We start from the raw sequence: 23,962 nt of genomic DNA, 5'->3' as shown, positions 1-23,962 counted from the left end.
CAGAATCATTGTGCAATACTGCGGTGTACTGATGTATCTTGGGTGTGGTTGGAACACAGGCAGGAATACTCAGGAACCACACCAGAGCCAGTATTGTAGAAAAGGTAAGTCTTCTTTAATGTTACAGGTTACAGTAGGAAAGTAAGATAGGAGATGAGGTGATGTGCTTCTGCTTCCCTTGGCTCTCTCCCTGCCAGTCCTCAACCGTCCTCTCTGGAATCCTTACACTCGCACCATTCCAGGCCTCGCACCAACACTCCGAGCTCCACTACTCAATCACATAGTCACACAGCACAACATAGCATATATGATGCTAGGATACTACACATCCCCCTCCTTTGAAGAAAAGGAAAAGTATAAACATACATGTGTTAAAAGGAAACAACCCTCGAGGAACATTTCGCCTTATGTCCTAGTCTGCCCCCCAGGACCTCAGGGCTGCCACCCCCAAGCACTATCTGCTCTCTCTGAGCAAAACAAACTAACTCACCTAACCAAACTGTACAAAATCTGTTCTCCTTCTGTAAGGGCCTGCCACGCCCAAACCCTGGACCTGCCACGTCCTGGCACAACCTCACCCTAATGCAGGACACTCCCGTCGCTGTAATTAAAGCATACTCACTACTTCCAACATCCTATAAAATATCAAAGATAAACACACACATGAAGAATAACTAAGGTCTAGATATAAACAACCTTGCATTGTAGCCATCCTATCCACTACCACTAACAACATCACCATCCCTCTCCTCACAATAAATAGAAAAGAAAATTTTAGAAAAGCCACTCACAACACAAAGATGACAAAAAGACGACACAACCACAAAAGGCGTGGTGTGTAAAAATGTGCACAGTCACCACCATGCAAAACAAAAACTTCCGCTGAAACACCAACAAGATATGTAAAATTGTGGTACCTGCAGAAAGTTCTAACTCCAAAAACACTAAAAAATGTGTGTAAGCACAACAAGGTGGAAAAATGTAGTGCTTCTCCGATGTTAAAACATTTTTTTGATAATAGAAAAATTTTATAAATACATGATGTCACAAATACCCAGTGACACACAAAACTAACCTCTACCGTCTGTGTGTCCACTCGCAGTAACTCCAACCTATCTAGGCTTTAACAGAAAAAATTCTAACATTTCTGCCAACATTAACTACCACTATCTGACACCACAGACTTTAGGAGTCTAAACTACTTACTCCTAACCCCGACACTATAACATCCTACAAGAGACAAAACCAAAACACTAAGAACATTTTTTTTTTTTAAGTGTAGCCTACTCCTACAACTTCATGCGTACTACTTACGCCTCATAGTCTCTTACAATAGTGTCCTACTATAGGATGCTTATATATAAAGATCCTCCCCGAATAGGATGCTTCTATCTAAAGATCCTCCCCGAACACAAATCACCTATTTGTGTTTAACCTCCAAACACCGGTCTCCCTAGGGTCTCCATAAGGCATCACACCTGGCCAGCATGTGATCCTCACCCTCAACTTCATGCGTGCTACCTAATACACGCTACTACCTCTTAAAGTAGTTGCTCTCGATTGCACACTCCCAATGCAATCACTCCACTTCAAACGTGCTACTTCTCACACGTTCCCAACATACACATGTATGTCACTACATACTTCCATATGCATGCTCCCAATGCACACTCCTCTCCCAATGCATAATAACATTTAAACTTCAACGTGCATTGTAACTTCTCTAAATTGCATTACATATTACAAATGCACTAAATATTTGCCCACTAACTTCTACTGTAAAAAAAAAAATGATAAACACTAACAGACATGGTGTTGATCAGGCACCATTCTGGAAGCGTCATCACATAAACAGAAATTCTCTTTGTAAAAAAAAATTCCTTAAATTGTGCAACATCTACATCAAAATGCATTTTTTTTTGTAATTGCATAAACAACTTCTGTGAACAATAACTTCATCCTAGAAATCAAAACATTTTATTGCTAAAGCTTCATTTAAACCTCATTTAAGAAATCTTCTAAACCATTTCAAACCTGCGCATATTCATTAACATTCTCCATATGTCTATGCCGTACAGGATGAACAATAAACGTTGTGCATGTATTTTAAACAAGTAGACTATCTGTATTTCGGCTCCCTTTGCCTTCAGCAGCATCCTATACTTTAATACTCACAATTCCCAGCATTCTCTCGACAAACAGTGCCGAAACACACAATAAATCCATTTATAGTTTTGTCCTCTATGGTCCCCATAAACTAGTACTGTTTAAAACAACAAAACACTTTCCCTGTAATCATGCAGCCAAAATCCTTCAATGGCCGTTGCATTCATCTTTAAAATCTTACATACGTCAATTTCAAATAATTATAATCTCCATAAAACCAGCAATTTTTTAAACGCACCTTCACTATGTGCTGCCATGCCCTTCATAGACTGATTGGTTGAACCAAAACACATGAAATTAAAAAAAAATATTTGCTCTGATGCCGCTTCAGTGATAATGCATGTTGCATGGAAAGTACACGAAACCTTCCTAAATGTTCCACTCCCAGCTGATGCTGCATTCCGCACACCAAACCTTCATAAATGTTCCACTGCCAGCTGATGCTGCATTCCGCATCTCGTTCGTGTTGAAAACTCGCCCGCTGACATGAAAATAAATGTTCCGCATCCATTTCGCAAAATGTACTTCACTGGATTCCCATCGAAACGAATGTCCCTGACGTGTGGATGTATAAGACGTGCCGACATACGCACGTTCAAACTGCTTTCACTCTGTTGCAGGAAACAAATTGATAACGTGCGGATGACATCAAACGTGCCGACGTGCCCACGTTGAAAGGGCCTATCCTCTAATTATCTCATCCGAACACGTAGACGGGAAACTATGGTGCCGGGCCTCTTCTCCTGCGTTCCAGGCCAACGGACTAGCTGGAACGCAAACTACGGGGGGCCTGCTGGGCGTGCGCACCGCCCACAGCCCCCATGGGCCCTCTCCATGGCCCAATCTTCCGGCACCGAACACCATTCCCCACGTTACCTATTGTGCTGCCCATATGCAGCATGGACAGGTTGCTTCAAACGCCTGCATTTTCCTCACTGCCGTCTGGCGCCGCATCGCTCCAACCGACCTGCTGCCACCTTTTCTCCACACTGCATGCCAGTTCAAAAGCCCCATGTGGCTGCCCGCGAGGATGTTCTGCCAACACTGCCAGCACCTTGCAGGACTCACACCGCTCCACGTCCTCAACACATTTCCAGGTAGCATGGACTCCTCTGCTCCCAACATGCTACGGCCTCCGCCTCACTTGTATGGACTCTGCTTTCCATCTGGTCCGACATCACCTCTGACGCCTCTCTTCTCCGTCTCACTGGATCTCCTTCTCCAGTTTTCTACAGCTTCCCCACTGTCCTTCAGGTTCTTAAAATCCTCGTCGCCAAATGATGTATCTTGGGTGTGGTTGGAACACAGGCAGGAATACTCAGGAACCACACCAGAGCCAGTATTGTAGAAAAGGTAAGTCTTCTTTAATGTTACAGGTTACAGTAGGAAAGTAAGATAGGAGATGAGGTGATGTGCTTCTGCTTCCCTTGGCTCTCTCCCTGCCAGTCCTCAACCGTCCTCTCTGGAATCCTTACACTCGCACCATTCCAGGCCTCGCACCAACACTCCGAGCTCCACTACTCAATCACATAGTCACACAGCACAACATAGCATATATGATGCTAGGATACTACATGTACCCTGTGAAAAAATCAAAGTGGGGGTCATGGAGTATTATTCAAGACATGAGACCGATTAACCAGATTGGAGAGGCAGAGTTTCCTTTAGTTCCTAATCCGGCAACAACATTGTGCAGCATTACAGTAGAAGCACGATATTTCACGGTGAATGACTTGAAACATGCTTTTTTTCTCAATCCCGTTGCATAAGGACTCGCAAGACTGAATGTCATTTACGTTTCATCAAAACCGACTCAAAGGTTCTCGTTTGCCACAAGAGTATTCCATCGATCTTTAATAGGGTCCTCCAGATGGACCTAGGCAATATTGATTTGAAGAGTGCTGTGATACAGTACGTAGATGACATTTTGAGTGTTGTGATACAGTACGTAGATGACATTTTAATTTGTAGCAAAACAGAAGATGAGTGCAGGCAAGACTAGATTCAGTTAATGACTATCCTAGCAGACAAGGGATACAAAGTAGACAAAGAGAAGTTACAATACTGTCAAAAGGAGGTGTTGTACATAGGCCAGTTGATTTCACATTAGGGAAAGAGGGTTACACCTGAACGGGTTGAGGCTATTATAAAAACAGCAAAACCGCACACGGTAAAGCAAATGCAGCAGTTTTTGGGACTATGCAACTATGTTAGAGCACGGGTGTTTGATTATAGTTCATACACAAGACCCCTTTTGCAGGCTCTAAAGAAAGCACAAGCGAATAAGGAAAAAATAGAATGAACTGAGGAAATGGAGGAAGGGTTTGAAGAACTTAAGAAAGCAATTTGTACAGCTCCTGTTTTAGGGATTCCCAATTATGCTGACGAGTATTTCTTATTTTCACACACGAATGGGACAGTCATGACAGCAGTGCTTACACAGAGGACTACACTAGGGTATAAGCCTCTAGCATATTACAGTGGGATTCTAGATCCAGTCATAAAAGGATGCTTTCCTTCGGAACAGTCACTGGCAGCAGCCGCGATCGCAATTGAGAAGTCTACCAGTATTGTAATGGGTTGTTCTATAACACTTTTTGTGAACATGCGTTGTTTGCCATTTTGGAAAAACCCAGCAATTAAAATAGTCAGGTATAAAAAAGTGAACCCTGCCACATTTGTAGCTGAACCTGTGGCAGAGGGTGAGCCTGTGTATGACTGTGCAAATTATGAGGAGTTTTACAATGGCATACCGCATGTGAAAGAAAACGCACAGTCAGGTGGGGAGATTCTTTTTGTTGGTGGTTCTTCAAAATTGATTGAAAATTGATCAAACAAGTGGGGAAAGGCATTCTGGTGCAGCTGTAGAGAGACATAGAGAAAATGGGGAATTCAAGGTTGTAGCAAGTGCAAGACTACCGGCTCACTTTTCAGCACAAGCAGCAGAATTGGTAGCGTTTATTGTTGCGCTCGAAAATCAGGCAGTACGGGAGGTAAGTGTGTACAGTGACTCCGCCTATCTGACGTTTACCGTACATGCAGGGTTAGCACGTTGGAAAAGGAGCAGCTACCTTCGTGCTGACGGCACTCCAGTGCAACATGCAGCATTATTGGACAGGCTTATTAAGGTACTACAACTCCCAGTAGCGATAGCAATAGGTAAATGCCTAGCACATACTAAGAGAACTGACTTTATCTCACATGGAAATGAAGCCACAGATGGAGAAGCCAAAAGGGTTGCATATTACCCAGATATTTCAAGTTTTGATACTCCAGATTTTAAAGAGAAAGTAGTTTTGCTTATGATATTAAATGAAGGCTTTAATCATGTATCAAGGACACAGTTGATGGAAATTCAAGGCAGTGCACCACAAGAAGAGCAAGAATTGTAGAAACAAAGGGGGTGCTCCTTATGCCCACAGAAGCATTGTGGTGACAGGACAGTACCGGAAAGCTGGTGATGCCAGTAGCATTGTTAAGGGTAGCGCTTGAACAGTTGTACTACCCAGCGCATATAATTAGGGAGAGTTTGGCTGCAGCTATTGCAGAGGACTGGTTTGTACCGAATCTGCTAGAACACGTTGCATTTCATGTAGTAAACTGCATTATTTGTTAGATGTTTACTTCTCAGCATACACTGTGAATGATCAGAGGAGTGATTCCTCGACCGAATGGTCCTTTTCAGCACGTACATATCGACTATGTTGACATGCTGCAAGTATGTAATTAATACAGGTATATGATAGTCGTGGTGTGTCCCTTTTCAGGTGGATCGAAGCATGTCTGTGTACACATCCTGATGCCACTTGCGCAGCAAAGTTTTTAGTACGTAAATCTTTCCAAGATGGGGAGTATGTGAGGTGCTGAGATCCGATAATAAGCCCCATTTTGTTAATGAAGTATTTGAACAGATTAGTCTATTATTGAATATAAAGTATGCATGTTCAGCATTTATACTTGTTCTAATGGTTTTGTGGTCCACACTCTTTACTTTATTGGGCCAAGCAAGACAGAAGTCCATTTGATTATTCCCACTCCAGTATCACGTGTAGAGTTGCCTTTTGCTGAGACAAATGTTTCTATAGTTCTTCCTGCAAAAATAACTCTTACTGATATACGTCTTGACTACTATGCAAACTCTTACTTTATACAAGGCAAACATAACAGGAGTGCCGAGGAAGAAAGCAATAGGAAAAATAATTATGTAGACAGCACAGCCCATTTGGGTCATAACATGTGGTATCAACACATGAAAAAGGTAGGAGGAGAACATCTAAGAAAAGTTGCTATGTTTGTGCTCTCATACCTTATGCTATGAATGCTACCTGAACTTTCATTACCAGAGAAATTCCAGAATACGATGTTCATCTTGCAGCATGCATGACAAGGGGCCAGTTTCAAGGGAGCTGGGCCACTTTGCGATGGAGGTCGAAATGGTCATTTCCATTCCAGGACGATTATATCAAAACCACATAGATGGAAAAGGAGCCTGCATGGAAAAGCAAAATGCTCACGTATCCTAGGGCAGGACAGGATGATTTAGTCATAGAGGAAATGAAGAAAATGAACTGTCCGGACAAGGAAGAAAAGCCTTGGGCACCTGGATGCTGGGAATGATCTCAGACAATTGTCTATGGACAAGTGAAAACCAAGAAGGATGGGAACAAGGGCTGATGTCCTGTGCATCACATCTATTGAAGTCAGAATATGTGTGAGAAGTTGAATGAGTTCTCAAAATCATGGGCCGAACATGAAAAACTGCTGACATGGGTGGAAGATGAATCAGATCCAATGATGGTGGTCCCATTGGCAAATGTGACATTATGCTTTCAGAGAAAAGGAAAATGACATATGGGAGCTAACATAGGGTGCAAGACTACAGTTGATGTCTCTAAGATGGGAGCAGGAACAGCAGTCCTAATCAATTGATACTGGGCCTGTGGATCCACAGCATATATGAAGTTGCCCAAAGTTTGGGGAGGAACACGTTCCATAGTGATCGTTCATGTTCCAGCTTTAATAATTCCAAAGAATGACCCGAACATTGGAGAGTTTGCAAACGCAGATGCTCACATGAGAAAGAAGAGATCATTTGGATTTATCAATCGAACAAGAAGGGAGAATTACTTTTCAGCTAAATCAATAGAAGCCTTTAATGCTATTCCTTATGAACACAGGTTGTTCAGTCAAACTTCAGCAATATTCATGACTATATTCATGTCAGGGATCCAGACGATGGCGAATGCGAAATGGTTGCAGATTACCAGATGGGAGCTTCTGCAGACCATCAACACCACCATAAAGGGATTTAACGCAATAAAGGAAGAATGAAGGGCCATATGACTGATGACTCTGCAGAACAGGTATGTCCTTGAGATAATCACAACAATGGAAGGAGGTGTTTGCACCAAAATCAGGTGTTCATGTTGCACGTTCTTTCCTTCTCACGATGACGAGAATGGGACCTTGACAGAGGCCATAACGTTACTGACAAACCTGCACAACAAAATGGAGGATGAAGTAGAAGACATTGCAGATGACAGCTGGTTTGCATAGATCTTCTCATGGGTTCCACAATGAATGGCGAATATCTTCAAGTTTCTTGTAGCACTATTAGTGATGATCATGTTTGGATTCTGTTTGATCAGGATAATAATCACACAGTGTAAGAAGACAGCAAAGAAGGCAGTAGCAATGAAGGTCACGATCGATGTTGAGTGAGGGTGTGGACCCAAGGAGCTGACAAATGAAATCAGAAAATGCATAGAAGCCAGTATTCATGCACCCGAGGGAACAAACCACAAGAAGTATGTGGGACGATGGATCTACTGCAATCCGAATGGACAGTGTAGCTACATGACCTGGAGTATTGAAGACCATGTAAAATCAGCATGATCTTTGAAAGGAGTAATGAAGATATGGACTCCAAAGAAACACTTCTTCAGGAGAGGATGTCTAGATGTGAAGACTGATGAAGGAGTGGTCGATCAATCAACCAGAGGGGGGAGTGTAGAGGAGGAGCCAAATGCCTCTACCGGAAGTCCCGCCTCCGGTTTACCTATATGTTGGGAATCGGAAATTTTGACAAGTAAAACACTAGTGATGATGCCTATATCACAGAAAGCCTTTGAGACAAGGTATCCATTGAGAAAACCTTATTTCATATATCCTCAGAGAGCTGACCATCTCCTAGGGGAGGTGCCTGAAGACATGTAAAGATGAGTGAAGGAGAAGATTGGTGATGTCACACGAAGAAAGGATGACGCACTGAGAAGAGTGATCAAAGGAAAGAATATATAGACTGCATAGAATCTGATGACGAAGCAAAGAGTTGCAAAGACTTTAGCACAAAGAGTGAAGATTGCATGAGTGAAAAGCACTGAAGAAAATGCAAGGCGTTTTATGAATGTACAGATGCTGTAACGCAAGTAGACCAAGTAATCATGAAGGCTGGCTATACGTAGTGAATATACTGCAGGTGGTGCCGCCATTATATACAATGTGGATATTCGATGTTGCAACTTTAGCAAGCTAGGACCCAAGAAGAGAAAGGCTAAAAGTGTGGCGCAGCAGAAGGAAAACAGCTGAGGATCGTGGAAGAAACAAGAAGGCTGTCTGGCCCAGTGTCAACAGTTGGGGCAGCCGAGAACTAGTTATCTATCATGGAAAGATACAGAAAATGGGAAGAGCGAAGCAAGCCCCTCTTAAGGTGCGAAGAAAAGATACAGTGAATGCCAAGTTTTATTCATTTAATATTATTACATGCGAAACAGGAGCTCAAATGCGGTCTCCTGTCATGCGGGGTGGGTCAAAATAGAAAATGGGCAAGCCATACTGAGATTTGAAGATAAGAACATGCTCACACTCCCTTCTATTCTCAGGAGCAGTGATACTTTTCAAGGCCAAGTTCAAAGACAATTCAATTGGCAGAAGGCATGAGTGATGATGGATGATGGGCTAATTGAGTGGGAAGACATGGTCGAGTCCTCCCACTGACACCTGGGGTACCAGCTTGTGTGCTGCTAGAGAGTGGAATATTCCAGAAGGGTACAAGCATGCCAACCAATTATAGAGGGCCATGTTGCAAAGAGGCCTATAGTTTGAGAGCCAATGAGACATCATGTATTTGATGACTATGAAGATGACTTGCACTGGGGGTGGGCATAGTTGTCCACCTGATTATAGAGATTCAATCACAATCCAATCCCTTACAGAAAGTATACCTAGATGTTTCCCATAGACCAACCACAACCCCAAGTAGGTTTTCTTAGTTTGCCACGTAGTATGACATCACAGATGATGAGTTTTTATTATAAAAGTATATTTTTTCATGTGATGCTTTGAGATCATGCTTTGCGACGTCCGTTGATGTCCGTTGTACTCCCTGTTTTAGATAATTGTTAATAAAACAGATTCCTTTACCAACTTCCTGAATCGGTTTTATTGTTTGGTGCAAGAGTTATTCTGCATCCCCATCCATCTAATAAAGCACTACCTTACATAAAAGGGCCATAATGGTTCACAGGCTTTCAGAGAGGTTGAGGGGGCAGATTTGGCGGTATGAGACCAAGGTTTGTGGGTCAGTGTTGATACTGTGGAAGGGCAGGCCCCGAGAATGCAAAAGTAGATTGATCATGCCCTACCACCCTAATGTCCTAAGGTATCGCCCCACCTTTTACACACAACCTCATTTTTTGCAACACCAGTTTGACCGATATGCCCCGGGCCCCATGCAACAGCCAGTACAGTACCCACCACCAAATCTCATCCAGTCCCATATTCAGCTGTCGCCTGCTCAGCTGTGGGATATGAACCCCTTGCCACACGTGCCACAGTGGATGATAACTCACTGCACAGGAGCGAGCGTGTTTGGGGGCAGTTGTTTCCCACTCCTAGGTACGAATGGTCACCAACAATAGGACCGCCCACAAAGAGCTCTGATGTGCCCCGTACTATCAGTAACGGCAGACCCAGATGAGTAACCCTGAATAGTAGCGAAGATAGGAGATCGAACATTTTCTTTTTTGGTTGAAACAGGGGCTACCAAGTCCTGTATTAGTGAAGTTTGTCGCACAGTTTGTCGCACAAAATAATGGACACCCAGGGATTTTCTGGGGCTATATTATCGGTTCCTTTCACCGAAGACTTACCAATCACTTTAGGCACACGAAAAGTGTCAACACCTTTATTTATTTTGCATTTATTTTATTTATTTATTGGGTATTTATAATTCACCTATATACAATGTGTTTTGAGGCACAACAAGACAAGAGGGTGGAGGAACAGGGAGAACAAAACTAAAAACGATCCCCCTTGGCCTTGTGACATTCACATCGTGCAAGTGCAGTAGAGAAGTGCAGGGGACAGGGTAGGGGGGAAGTGCCAGTCAGGAAAGAAGGGCCCATGAGAAAGGCGAGTGCCAGGGGAGGTCAGGTGGGCCGAGCCAGGGGAAAGTAGAGAATGCAGCGGAAGGAAGGTCCATGAGCTGAGAGGTAAGAGGCTGGAAGGCCAGTGCAAGGTAATGTGGGGGGTGGGCGGAAATGCAAGTACAGGTTGAGGGGGGTGTCAGGGGAGAGCAAGTGCAGGGGTAGAATGGATTAGAGGGGCCTGGTGCCCTGTAAGACTCTGAAGGAACCAGGCAGCTAGTTAACAGCAGACAGGGGCATTAGAAGGGGAGAGGTAAGGAAGTGGCACGACCCGTGACCCAAAACCCCACTGGCATGGTCACATAACAGGTAGGGTTAGGACTCAGGGTTCACTTGGGGCCCCTAGGGCCTTGCATTATCATCATAGACTCTCCTGGAGTCAGTCCTGGCGCCTCTGGCGCCAGGCTCATGTTCAGATTGGGACATTGCCTTGAAGGGACTACTTTTTCTGTGAAGGCCAGCAGCCAACATGAAGGCACCCACACAGTCTAGTTCCTAAGAACCAGACTGTGTGGTGTAGTGTTTTAGGGTGTGGTAGTCCGGGCTACTTTACCTGGACTACTTTACAGAGGGCTATATAAACCACACCCAAGCTACAGAACGTGCTTTGCGTTATTCTGCAGCCAGCAGTGTGATGGTCATCGTGTTCAGAGACCAGCACCCAGCGATCCTTGAATAGCGGACCTGCAGAGGAGAAAAAAAAACATGATTAGCAGTCTCTGCTTACCTGCAACTTTCCATCCGTCGATTCCTGCTGCTCGCGGTCTTCCATCCAGTCGGCAGCATCATCAGGACACCATGCACTCACCGGAACAAAGCACCTGGAGGGAGAGAGAAAGAAGGACAACGTTAAAACAGGTTACTCACGGCATTCACAGCAGTAATCACAAAATCCTCACCTGGCTGGGCATTTCTTGACCGGTTCCTCTCCGGAAATCTTCACACGACCAGAAAGACCATTGCGATCTGAAAAGGAATAAAGAATACAGGTTAGCAAGAAAAGACATTACCGCGCCGCACTTCCCGCTTAACCTACCATCCATCATATGCTCCTGCGTCCATCATCCTGGCAGGAGCCTGATCCAAGTAGCGCACCCACCGAACCTCTGTGCACCTAAGGGGAAACAAATAAAGAAAAGACATTAATAGCAAGAAAGGAAAGCAAGGACATTTTAAGACTGCTACAACCAGATTTACCTCCTTAAAGACACTTGAATGGGTTAGCACCAGTGAAGTTAACTCGGTCGCTTCAACCCTCAGAAAACTACGCACCCCTGCACAGAAGGCAGGACGGAGAGCACGCCAGACATCATAACAAGGTGAGGAGTGGGCCATCAGGTCAAGTCCAGGGGGCTGGTGGGAGGAAACGAAATCTGTTCCTAAATCCAGACCTCCTGTGTTTTCAGGCCTGACCGCCATAGAAGGCATCGTCCAGAATCTGGAAGGTCCAGGGTGAATCCGGTAACCAGGGCATAAGGGCGTCCCCGTGGATCCCAGGTGAGCGTAACAGGAAGAAGAAAAAAGGAAGGTCTCGAGAAGCTTCTGGAATTTAAGGAGATCTGGCTCAAGTCTGAGAGGTGCATGGAGGCCATTCCAGAGTGAGGCACCTGCGGAGGAGAGAGATCTACCTCACACTCTCTTCTTGAAAAAGCATCTGATCTTCAGAGAGTTAGAGTTAGAGCTAGACGACCGAAGGGCTCTAGCAGGGAGGTATTTGGGGAGATGGAGTTGGATGTAGAGGGGTCCCTGGCCCCGGAAAGCCTTGTGGATGATGCAGAGGGTCTTGAACTTGTCCTTGCAGCAACCGGGAGCCAGTGGAGACATTTTAGGGCTGGAGAGATGGGGTCCCTGGGCTTGAGGCCAAGGATAAGTCTTGCAATCCTATTCTGGATGAGTTGAAGGGGGCAAAGGGAGAAGTTGGGCAGATTAAGGAAGAGGCTTTTGGAGTAGTCCAGCCTGGAGATGACCAGAGCTCTGAAGACATTGAGTTTCTGGGTGAAGGTGAGGAAAGTGAGAATGCATCTGAGGAGGTGCACCTGAAAGTGGGCCTTCTTGGCATGGTCTGTGATGTGAGGAAAGATGGAGAGAGTGGAGTCTAAGATGACAACAAGGTTTACTGCCTCAAAGGAGAGTGGGTGAGGGAAGCCATGGAGGGCAGCCAGAGAGTGGGAGGGAAATAGGGAGCAGGGGTCCCAATGAGAAGGATCTCTGTCTTACTGGTATTAAGGCAGAGATTCTAAGCAGTGCACCATGCCTGAATAGCAGAGAGGCAGTCAGGAATGAGGGAGGACGAGGAGGAGGCAGAGGAAGGAAGCTTGAAGAAGAGCTGCGTGTCATCCACATAACCCTGGAAGTTAGGAAAGAAGGTGGAGATTAAATGGGCTAGAGGGACCAGGTAGATGTTGAAATGCCAAGGCGAGAGGATAGATCCCTGATGGACTCCACAGGTGGAGAGTAAGATGACAGAGAGAAAAGGGCCGAGTTGAACCTGGGAAGGTCAGTCTGAGAGGAAGGAGGTCAACAAGTCCAGAGCCAGGTCTGTGATGCTAAGTGTATCATGGAGAGGTGCTCTATCAGGATGGCATGACTGACCGTATCAAAGGCAGAGTAAATGTCAAGAAGGATGAGAACAGAAGGAGAACTGGAATCGAGATTAGAGAGCAGGTCTTCACAGGTGTTCAGGAGAGCAGTTTCCGTGCCTCTGGCAGCTCTGAAGCCAGACTTGTGATCTTGGAGACAGCCAACAGATTCAGTGTGGTAGATAAGCTGGGAGATGGCCAGCTTCTCCAAGAGTTTGCCCAGAAAAGGGCTAATGGAGATAGGGCACTAGTTTTCTGGACAGGAAGGGTCGGCAGAAGGCTTTTTAAGGAGAGGGTGCACAAGGGAGTGGTTGAGGAGTGAGGGGAAGAATCCAGTGCAAGGGTTGGAGCAGCGGAGACAATGTTGTCCTTGATAATTCTGGAGGAGCAGGGGAGCACTTGTTTGGATGAGTCTTTCATAGAGTGGACTTGATTCGAAACCTCATCTAGTGTTATGGGAGAAAAATAGGAGAGTAGGAAGGGAAGGGACGGGGCCAAGGGAGGCCTGAGAGTGGGTGAGGGAGAAGGGTGAGGAGTAGAGGAGATTGCAGATAAGATGCCTTGAGTGTTAGAAATGAAGTCAGAGGCCAAATTTTCAGCAGTGTTGTTAGTGGCCACGGAGATGCAGGATTGAATATAGGCCCTCTTCTTTGAGCAGCAGGAGAGTCTGTATTGCCTTTGGATCAGGTGGCAGGCCAGTTTGTCAGAGGATGTGCTTCTGCTCAGCCGCTCTGCGCTTGCGTTTCAGAGCGGCCAGGTAGGAGTCATACCAGGAATTGCACTTGGAGGCAGGTTTCATGCGGATCCTCACAAAAGTGTCAAGGATGTCCAGAGTGTTAGAGATGGAGAGTTGAAGGTTAGTAGGGGCTGTGTCAGAGTGAGAGCCAGTGGCAGGATTAGGAGGGAGAATGAAGGTGGTGACAAAAGTGGCAACTGACACTCGCGTCATAGGTCAAAGCTCTGATGAGCTTACTATCACTATCAGTTACTATCAGTAACTGCAGACCTCGATGAGTAACCCCGAGTAGTAGTGAAGATAGCAGATCAAACATTTTCTTTTTTGGTCAAAACAGGGGCTGTAAGCGATATTCAATCAACACTACAGCTAAGTCAATGCCTAGTCTGGGATGCTGAGGAAAACCCTTATTGATGCATTTTTATGTCCAGTTCAGTACTCTGGATGACAACCCTTGTATAACACCCCTCTTAGAATCCCCCTGACCCCACTGAGCCAAGAAGTAGGTTTGTTTTGCAAATTAAAAGGTTTATTTGAAAAATATAACAATATATATCTATCACACTTTTATGATAAATTAATATTGGATATCACACTTAATATATGACAGTGATCAACAATGGATAATGTTCTACTGGTAAACTGATTTGGTTACTTAGAAGTAGTATAGAGGATGAAGTAGCTGAAATGCTTTATGGTTTCAAGGAAGTGCAAGGTGAAATAAATGCAGTGCAGAAAATAACTTGATATGGCTTCAACAAAAGACAATGTAATCACTTTTCCTTGACAATTCACTCCCCCCCCCTATGCAATGTAAGAAATGGAAGGAGAGCACACAGTCTTCAAGAATCCCAACAAAATGCAATACGAAATGCAGTTCCCCCCCAGCAAGCTTAGAGGAAAACAGGTAGAGGTTTGAAACACAGGCCCAAAATGCTTTGAATGTGATGACAATGAAGTGAGAAATATGCTAAAAATGCTTTTAATTCCCTCTAGAGGTTCAGGGGGGGTGATATCTAGTTTATATTAGTTCAGGCTCACTTTAGCAATGCTCTATGTGTAACCAGCAGGTTAAAACGAATTTTAGCAAAGGAAAGCAAGAAGCTGCTGATTTTTACACGTGGCTGAAATTGTGCAAAATGTCAAATCGCTGCAAATTTACTCCTGCGCGTCGAGCGTAATTACGGAGGCACTATAAGGAGTAGGAAGTCGGTTCTAGGTTAGTTGGAAAGCCTAGAATCTTAGCTTTAAGATGGAAGTTAAATCTCGTTCGTGAAAGTAGTTTTTCGGATTTGAAATTTTAATCTCAGGATGACAGATGACAGTTCCCAGTTTTAAAGATGACAGAATGACACGATTCTAGGAGGCAGTTCTAATAGGCTAAAATAGTTTGGATTAGATTATTTTAAACTAAGAGATTGGTTTTGGCACAGTGAGTACTCACACTATATTTTTGAAATAAGCCGTCAAGGTCTGGTCAGGTTGGACGGGACTTCCGGCGGTTCTGCTCACAGAGGTCTGGTCTCTGGTTCTGCTCTCAGCACTGCACAGATCTGGTCTCTCTGGATCTCTGGTCTCTCTGGATCTCTGGTCTCTCTGTATCTCTGGTCTCTGGAGGTTGATGGATTTGAAGTCTGGAGTCTCCCGGCAAAGCGTCCCGCAAGAAAGTGGAAAGTGAAATCCTACCTGGGTATCAATGTTCCTTTTTATGTGTTTTGAAAATGGGTGTGTGCCTGGGCCTAGCTAAGCCTACCCCTCTCTACTTGTCATTGGCCCAATTCTCCCCTCTCCCAAGATAGGGGGAAGGAAATGGATTGTCATCATGATGAGGTCTGTTTATGGGTCAGAGGATCCTCCCCTGGTCAATTTGCCCACAAATCTATATTTGATTCAAATACATATTTCCCCGATACACAATTTGTTGAAATTACATGTACACATTATATATTCCTTATGGTCCATGCTTGTCCGCCTCTGATCTTCCTGGGGGCTTGCATTCAAAAATGACAACATTTTGCGCTTTTTGGTCGGTTTACCAATATCGGACATTTACCAAAAATTACACAAATGTGCGCAAGGAGTATGGACATTAATTGATGAAGTGTCAGATTTTTAACATGAAGACATTTGGAGTAAAACCCTATTTTCCGCTAGCAACCCCCCAGAATACACCACAGGGTCCTAACACCTCTTAAAACATGCACAGAAAAATCACCAGAATAATGATATTACTTACATAATTCTGACAAGTCCGTACTATGAATTATCCATCTTTTTTTTAATTATGCTCTGGCCCAGATGGGTGTGGTTTAGGTTCCAAAGCACATGGGGGAAGCTTCTGTCTGTCCCCGCCTCCAGCTCGGGTGGCTCCCAAAGGCACTTCTCCTCCCACTTCTCCCAAAAGGAAGCCACTTTACGGCTCCCCCAATATACATTTGCCTGAGTCCAGGACAAGGCTTTGTTCAACCTCCTGCAGGTGCCCCTCCCCTAATCTAATCAGAGAGGTGTAATCTCCTTTTGGTGGGGAAGCAGGAGGCAGCCAGGCCTGGGAATGCAGTTTGATCAAGTTTCAACTCCTGTCGGGGGTTGTTGTCAGGCAGAATTCAGCTAAATGTCACTTTAGTTCCCAGTTTAAATCAAACTTACAATTTTTACATATACATTAAATAATTACTTCCTTCAAGTCATTTCAGAATATAGTTTTACATTGTATCCACCTCTTAGCAAGTCTTTCCTTGGCCTGGTTTGGGTTCCTCTGTTCAGTTTTACACAAAAGTCTGGTGGTTTTAAAACGCCGGCTTTCTGATAGTGGTGAGTACCAGTATTGGATCCATTTTTGACATTAAGAAAATGAATTCCCCGCAGTTCTGGGTTGCTTTTGGCATCAGCATTGCCATTCCCAATGGTTTCAGGCTACTGTGTGTGTAGCCCAATGGTGGTTTTAAGCAGTGCCCTCCTGTGCTCACAACATAGGCAAAATGGGTGGCAGCCTATTCTTCACGTTTTCCCTGTGCACTCTCTGGGGAGTTCTGGCCATCATGATGTTTTCAATGCCAGTAACGCACAGTTTTATGATAGGGCTTTGATGCATGGGTAAAAACATCCCACAGGACTACCAAGTCCTGTATTAGGGAAGGGAGGTTCCCTTTGTTGGACAAAATAATGGACACTCATGGGCTTTCTGGGGCTATTGTATCTGTCCTTTCACCAAAGATTTACCCATCACTGTAGGCACACAAGAAGTGTCAAAACCTTTACTGTATTCACAAGACACTCCAGTCAACCTCCTTGGCAGGGACCTCATGAGCAAGCTGATTATGACCATCTCATTCACAGAGGAGGGTATAGTGTATTCAACCCCAGACATGTACCATGCTACGACTGTAGCACTAATACAAGCACTCTGCAGTGACAACGCCCTTGCGTAGCATACCGCTTCATCTAGATTTGATCGTTTCTGGGGTTACAATTGTGTTAGGTTGGGTGCCAGGGACAAGATTTGGCACATACCTGTTGAGTTTATATTCAGACCAGCTGTCCCCCAGGAAAGGGCACTAGCCACCACTATCAAGATATATTTGGAATCAGTGATCACCAGGGCAGACATTGTAATGCTGTCGGGTTTGGACAAAGAAGACCTTGAATGGTGCACAGTTCTATGCATTGACCCAGAACAGCAACTGAGCGATGTGTCCAATGAACAGCTGTTTGAAGACACAGAAGATGAGGGAGAAATTATATTTGAAATGTCCATATCTTGCTAGATAGTTGTAGAGCACTGGAAGTACCCCCACACCATGTTCTTAGACAAGACATTACTGCTACATATGGAGACAGACTTGGAGAATGTGCTCAGTTATGGACAAGAAGCCCACATGATGTAGGGTCACTAAAGGGCATTGAATGTGGAGTGTTGGCCCGAGTTAAGCAATATTTCATGTCAAAAGAGGCAGAGGAAGGATCTATGACACTACTGTAGTTTGATGGCATCAGGGCATAATACAGCCATCAGAATCACCATGTACCACAGCGATATACCCTATCAAAAAGCAAAAGGGTTGTCTTGGAGGATGGTCCATGACCTCCGCCTGTTGGTTGAATAGCATTGTAGAGTCAAAATTCCCAGTGGTCCCCAACCCTGCCACCATCCTTTGTAACATCCCCACAGAAGCCACTAATTTCACTGTTATATCTAAAGAATGAATGTTTCCCCATCCTGTTACTTCCTGAATCCCAGTCAATCACATAATTTACTTTTAGGGGCAAGAGATTCCAACATTCCAGTTTGCCTCAAGGGTATTGTAAGTCCCCCAGTATTTTTAACAGAGCATTGCCAATTGACTTAGGAAACTTGCAAGTAGAGAGCACAGTCATTCAGTATGTGGATGACCTTCTGGTCTGCAGACCAACAGAAGAGCAATGTAGAAGAGACTTACTGACTTTTTGGCAGACGAGTTCTACAAGGTAGACGAAGAGAAACTGCAGTACTGCCAGCAAAAGGTTGCATACCTAGGAAAGATCATATCATCAGCAGGGAAAAGAGTAACGCCAAAAAGAGCAGCAGCAGTACATCACACACCACAGCCAACCACAGTCAAACAGATGCAACAGTTCCTAGGGTTATGTCTACTGTCAAACATGGATATTTGACTATTTTTACTTACACCAAACCCCTATTGCAAGGGTTTAAGTAAGCACAGAAAGTTAAGGGACGCATTGTTTGGACAGATGAGATGATGCAATAATTTCAGGAACTTAAAAATGCGATCAGTAATGCACTAGTTTTAGCAACACTAGATTAGAAAAAAAGAATCTTCCTGTTCTCACATTCTAATGGCCAAGTGATGACGTCTGTCCTCACCTAACAAACGTCAAAGGGACATAAGCCTTTGGCTTATTCCCATGGGCTCTTATTACCAGTAATATAGGGACACTTCCCATGTGATCAGGCACTAGCAGCCGCTGTGTTCCCCATCCAGAAATCAACCACTATTGCCATGGGATGTCCAGTCCCCCTTTATGTAGAGCATGCTGTTTTTTGCAATATTAGAAAAATCAAAATCCACTCTCACCACACAACGAGCATCAGGGAATGGGTTAATTTTGTCCAACCCCTCCATTCACATTGACAGGTGCCACACTCTCAATCTAGCAGCATTCATTGCAGAGCCAGTACAGCCAGATGAAATAGTGCATGATTGCGCTGCATATGAAGACCTTACAGATGACACTATCCATGTTAGGAAGGAAGGACACTCTTCATTGACGGTTCATCGACGATCGATCAGGGCATGGGAAAAAGGCACATGGGAGCAGCAGTGGTAAGCCTTGAATCAGGGAAATAGCAATGGTTCGCAAAGGAATGACTTCCTGTGTACTGCTGTGCACAGGCAGCAGCTTATAGCACTCATAAGAGCATTGGAACTATCCTAAGGGTGTCCTACCACCATTTATTCGGAATCAGCATATGCCTCTACAGTATATTCAGGCCTATCCAGATGGCGTAGGAGAGGGTTCAAAGAATCAGATGGCATGTCAGTGCAGCATGCAGCGCTACTCTCCATGTCAATTGACGCATTAGCATTCCCAACAGCAGTGGAAGTAGTTGAGTGCGCAGCCCACACAAACAAAAACAGACCCAATTGCTTATGGCAACAGAGAAGCAGATCTAGCAGCAAAAGAATCAGCAGACTCAGACAATCCTAATGCCAAACTATCATTTGAAGTAATGTTACAGCAAGTAGTACTCATGGTTCCTTACAAGGAAATTCCTTTGGCCCAAATTATTAGATTATCATACTACAATCACAAGCTCCCCAGCAGCAGAAAGAGTTATGGACAACAAGATTGTGTTCATTGTCACCCACAGATCTAAAATGGAGGTAAAATATTTAAGTGAAACCAGTTATGCCACAAGCATTATTGCAAAAATATAAGGAGATGAGAAAAGGTTACTCAAATGTGCCAACTCAAAATTGGGAGTATACGTTGGTGAGTCAAATAAACTTCCAGTAAACAATGTTAGATTGAGTCCATATTAAAAAAAAGGAAAACTCAATTCAATGTAGATGATGCTCACAAAATTCTTTCATTTAGTTGTTAATTGAAAAAACAAATTGTGTCTATCCTGGTGTTATCATTACACCTAGTAGTTTCCAAATTGGTTCTCACTCTCAAATCTTGAAATAAACAGAGTTCTGTGTTCAAAAATAAAGAATAGAATACTTTCAATGCTTGTGTTCCACTTAATTACATTCTCCTTGGTTAAATTCTCGACACATGTTTCCCCATTGTTTATATCAACGGTTCATTAGGAGAAGAAATGGTTTTCTGATTTGGTTTGTAATTCAGGTAGTAATATCTTTGGTTATTTCCAATTAGTCTTTCTTTATAACTTAAATGTTGCTTCAAGCTTGCCAAATATTTGTTCTTCTAAAGTCCAAGGTAAGGACAGCTTTTGTATTCAAAATGCCCTGGGTAAATCTGAAAAAGTCTTTCTCGCCGTGATAAGCAATGGAACAACTAGCCGGGCTGGTTGGGCCTCAAGCATTACTTACAGTTGGCCGTGAGCAGTTGCAGTACCCTACACGCACATCCAAACAGTACATTGCAGAGGATTTACAGGAAGAGTGGTTCATTCCAAACCTCAAGAGCACGTTGATGATTTTATATCCAATTGTATCACATGCAAAATGTACACCACGGGTCGCACACTCAGGATCCTGAAAGCCACATTGTTCCGTCCCTCTGGCCCTTTTTGACACTTGCATATTGATTACAAGGACATGGTTAGCTGGTGCAATAACTTTCATTATCTAATTGCTGTTGTGTGCCCATTCTCCCGATGGTTGAAGCAGGTGCCTGTGTTCACCCCAATGCCAAATCTGCAGCCAACTTTCTAGTCCATGAAATATTCCCCCAGTGGGGAATATGTGATGTACTGGGACTAGACAATGGGGATCACTTTTTCAATTAGATGTTTAAAGTGATCTCCTCTTTATTGGGCTAAAATCACAGACTGTGCTCAATTTACCACCCAGGCCAATGAGATAGTGGAGTGCGTAAATGGTTTATTAAAACAAAGACTTGTTAAATTGTGCAATACTCTGCACAATAGCTGGCTACACTGTACACCACACGAGATAGTGACTGGCAGGAGGCTGTATACATCCCTCAGACCCGTACACACAGCCTCCGATGCACATAATTCTGCTGACATTTTAGGTGATGAATTCGGACTGTATTTTAGGAAACTAACATAATCCGTCAGATTTATATCACCGGCCCATAGAGTAACAGAAGAGCCGGGACGAGAAGAGCAGACACACGTATGCTCTCGAGGTAAGAATTTACTTAAAATAGAATTTACTTAAAATAGAAACCTTTGTCGTACAGCAGTGCTTTAACAGCATGATCTGGTGGCACAAGGCACAGGACCACCCCCACAATCCTCTGATGTTTAGCTATTTATTTCTCCAAGTATGCGTGCTACCGTAGAACAACAGGTAACCGAGGAATGGGAGGGGGTTCTGTCACACAGGAGACGGAAGAAGGGATCCCAAGAATTACTCATATAAGATGGGGTTCACCATATACAAACAACAGCAAACACTTCAGATGAAGCCCAGGTGAAGAAACACACTGGTGAGTTGACAAACATGCTGCTGACTAATGTACGTCATTCTCTCCTAACTCTCAGTTATGATGCAATTGGAGAGGCATCTTCTTTGTTAAACTCTTAATAGTCAGTTTCGCTTCTAATAGATCATTATTTGTGTGTCTATTTTCTGTTTTGTCCCCAACAGTGTGTGCAATTTGTAGAACACGAAGAAATCATGCTATGGAATTATGTTTATGGCAATTGAACAGACAATCAAGGTGATTCATGAGCACAGACTGAACCTACCATCTCGACAAAGGTGTTATTACTTATTTTAATTCCACTGAAACCGATTGACAACATCAGTGGATGTGTAAGGCAATAACACACACCTGGCTAAATTACCAAGATAAAATATTTTCAAGTGAAGGTTTTTTTCCCCACTTGCTTCCTTTGCCAAACACCCATAAAGTGGGTCTACAAAATAATACCAAGAACAATAACAAACAGACATGGGCGAACAGGAATAGACACAATAGTCCTTGCCCATATCTGTAAAAAGTAGCATGCTTTTTAGATTGCTTTTATAGATGATGGGAAAACAGTCGAGAATAAAATTCAGTATGACCAGTTTATAACCATCAAGCTTTTAGATAAATGGAACACGAATGGCTGGTTCTGCATTAACCAGGTAGTATAGACAGGGGCAGTTCTCTCTCTGTCTTTCAACTAAATAGGCGGCCCAAGACCGCTCACTAGGGACAGCACACTTGCACATAGGGATAGTTAGGATCTGTGCAGGGACATTTACCTATCTTTACAGGTTTTCAAAATTGAAATAAGGTTCCTCTCTCTACCGTGTTTTCAGGATGTAGTTTGGGCACCAGAGAGGTAACGCGTCTTGCCCTACAGGCCTATTAGTTTGCTTTTGTAAATTTATATCTTTCCAGATTGGTCCGCATAAAAAAGTGTATGCTCCACCAGTAGCCGACTCACCGCAGCACCAGCCAGAATCATCAGAACTACAGCCACTACAGCTCTTCCCATGAGATCCATGAGTACAGAACGTTGTGTCCAAGTAGAAGGAACCTAAATTCGAGGGAACCTACGACGTCATCTATGCAACACCCAAAGCTTTCAAAGTCGCTGGCAGGAAGCCATGGATCCACATCAGCGATATCAGGAAAGAGAAGAGCTCCACCCTCCCTTCCCAACAGCAGGAAGAAGAGAGGGGGAATAATAAGATGAGTGACATTACTTTAAAACAAAGTTACTCCACTACCTCCAAGACTACTGACAATATTACGAAGTATATGCCTTAGATTGGTCTTCTCTTCTGTCTTAGGTCTTTATTTCTTTATGGTCGAATTCATAGGCTTTCTTTCTGGGGATCGGTGCAATAATGATACCAACATTGCAAATATAGAAGTGAAAATTAGTGTATCTATGACTAGAAGTATGAGGGATTTTTTTTTACCCAAAGGATGTGCATCACAATACAGATGACAACGTGTGATACCGCCACGTGATGGCAGTGAAAAGAGAGAAATCCAATGAACTTTGTTTTGTTTGTTCATTGATCCCCCATGCAACAGCCAGACATAGATTGTTTATACTGCAAGAAATACCACCTGAGGTGGTAAAGTTTTAGTGCATCTGGCATTATGTAGGGTGTGAGGGATGATTCAGGGACACATGGTTCAAGTACAGTGGGTAGAAGGTAACAAAACAGTATATGAAAATAACTACATACAAGTGAAGAAGATGACAGAGAAAGATAGTTTGAAGGATGTTATACTTACCTATCGAACAAAAGGAGAGGAGAAGAATGGGGATGTTTTTATGGTACCACCCATGTTCCGGTGTTCTGATGAAGAAGGTAAGGGGCAGCTTTACTGCAGAAGAAGACCTCTTTTACGGATGAAAGATGCTGTTTTCTACAAAAATTAATTGGTCGAAGGACTGACATGGTGCAAAGCAGGTGGGGTGTTTGGGTGTTTGGGTTACCAAAGAGTGCAGTACTACAAATAAATGAAATGTGTTTTGATGTTTGGCAAAAAATATGTTTGTTTTGTTTGTTTTGTTTTTATTATTCATATTGCGCACCAGACCCAGGGGTATTCGGGCGCGATAGAATAAGAGTGTTGTTAAGCTTAGGTTACAAATGTACAAGGAGAGGTACAGCTGAGGTTCCAATGCTGTACAGATGACACGATAGACATCATAGACAGGCAAAAGGAGTGTGTGTGACATACAAAAAAATGTTAGGCAGTTACAAGTGTACAAGGATAGGTACAGCTGTGTTACAGTGCTGTGTACCTGCCACAATGGGTAGGGAGAAAGAAAGTGTACAGAGTGTGGCACAGATCTGTAAGACACATCTAAATATAGTAAGGCAGTATGGTTGCCTATATACAATGGGTGCAGGATGGATACATGTATATTCTGGTCAGAC

At 43.7% G+C, this 23,962-nt stretch overlaps 1 long non-coding RNA gene across 1 annotated transcript in view; it reads right to left on the bottom strand.

Annotated features, from left to right (window-relative positions):
- The window catches only part of LOC138504741 (uncharacterized), a 171,208-nt gene extending 152,790 nt beyond the window's left edge, over positions 1-18,418 (bottom strand). The window contains exon 1 of the long non-coding RNA XR_011279939.1: positions 18,348-18,418. This is a non-coding gene — a long non-coding RNA (uncharacterized lncRNA). The remainder of the gene's footprint in view (positions 1-18,347) is intronic.
- Positions 18,419-23,962: the final 5,544 nt, after the last annotated feature.

Source organism: Ambystoma mexicanum, chromosome 11 (genome assembly GCF_040938575.1).
Source record: "Ambystoma mexicanum isolate Mex_15411 chromosome 11, UKY_AmexF1_1, whole genome shotgun sequence".
Taxonomy (NCBI): domain Eukaryota; kingdom Metazoa; phylum Chordata; class Amphibia; order Caudata; family Ambystomatidae; genus Ambystoma; species Ambystoma mexicanum.
Note: the sequence above shows the minus strand (reverse complement) of the source record. Positions and strands in the feature narration are given on the sequence as shown.